Genomic DNA, 1,640 nt, shown 5'->3' with positions numbered 1-1,640 from the left:
GGTCTGTGGGAAAAAGCTCTATAATCTGTTGACAGTAATAGGTTGCAGCATCATCAGCCTCCACTGGATAAACTATGAGGGTGAAATCTGTCTCAGACGCACTGCCACTGAACCTCACAGGGACCCCAGATGCTCTATTAGTTCCTCTATAAATCAGGCATTTGGGATGCTTTCCTGGTTTCTGTTGATACCAATTCAAAATGCTAGTTTTAAATACATTGTTACTCTGGCTAGATTAGCAGGAAATGGAGGCACTCTGTCCCAGAGATACAGCCACTGAAGTAGGAGACTGGGTCAGCACAATGTCTCAGTGGAACCTGAAACTATAAACACACAGTTTGCTATCACAGATGTACTGAAACCACCCCAGTGGAGCACTAGTGCCTATGATGCATGGTTCTGCAGTCCTGAGCATTTCTATGACAGAGAAAAAATAAACGGTAACTGGGTAACTTAAAATTAATTATAATTTGCATACTCCTAATAATCAAGAACCCAGAAGCATAGAAAACTGACAGCCACAGGGAATGCTCCCAACACTTCTCTGCACCCACTCACCTGGTACCCAGAGCAGCAGCACCCATAGCCGAGCAGCTGACCTGATATCTGAGAGCTCGCGTATGGGCTGCTCCTTGGGCACTGGTGAGATGCTTTTAAAGATACTGTGAACAGCCTGAACCATTGACTGAGGATCAACTCAGACAACACTGCGGTGGTGTTCAAAGGAACACTTGCTCTTATTTCACACAGTGGAAGTTAGGCTTGTTAAAAAAAAATTTACTGGAGCAGTTCATGTACCTTCCAAGGAATTTTGTGGTCTGCTCTATTGAGTATTTGCCTCCTAGTCTTTTTGAGGTACCATATTAGGGAGTACTCTCTTATAAAGTATCTGATTTATTTCAAGAACAATTTTATCCCTCAGTTTTACAATTTTCTATTTTAAAAATAACAATGCATTTCATATTGTGATTCTTATCAAGAAGAGAAAATAAAGGGTTTTATTAAAGAGTGGAAGAAGGTGGTTTATCTCACATTAGAACAACTCAATTAAGTTGTTTTTATTTCAAAAAGGCAGGTGTCTTCAAGAACTGAACAGACCTGAGGTGTAAGAGCATGGAATGCAGATCAAGACAGGGAACCTAAACTAATGAACTTGCTTGTGAATAAGAAAAGTCTCTCCATCTGTTCATTCTGAAGTCAATGCTGGTCCCAAATGACTCCTCACACACAGAGGATTCATCCCACTGGGAGCTGGTGTTGTTCCCAGTGAGGAGCATCTAATTCTCCATTTTATACCTGTTCCATTCTTCCAGTGTCTGGAAATTAACAAAGGGACCCATGTTCTCTTATCACAAGATATGTTGTTTCCAAGACTCTTGGAATGTTATTTAATTCAGGCTAGATTAATTCTTAATATATTAAGCTTACATAAAACATTCTCAGAGGTTAAGATAATAAAAAATCAACTGAATAAAACCTAGTGAGTAATTTTGTTTAATAAGCACATAGTAAACATCTTAGTCAGTATAAAAGTTTAAACATATCATTTATGACAATTGACCTTTTAGATATGATATTTAATTTGCTGAATAAACATTGTTCATCTATTTTGAAATTTGGTAACATATTATTTCTATTAA

This window comes from Nannospalax galili, unplaced genomic scaffold (genome assembly GCF_000622305.1).
Source record: "Nannospalax galili isolate Female #2095 unplaced genomic scaffold, S.galili_v1.0 scaffold1958, whole genome shotgun sequence".
Classification (NCBI taxonomy): Eukaryota; Metazoa; Chordata; class Mammalia; order Rodentia; family Spalacidae; genus Nannospalax; species Nannospalax galili.
This window is presented reverse-complemented; position numbering follows the sequence as displayed.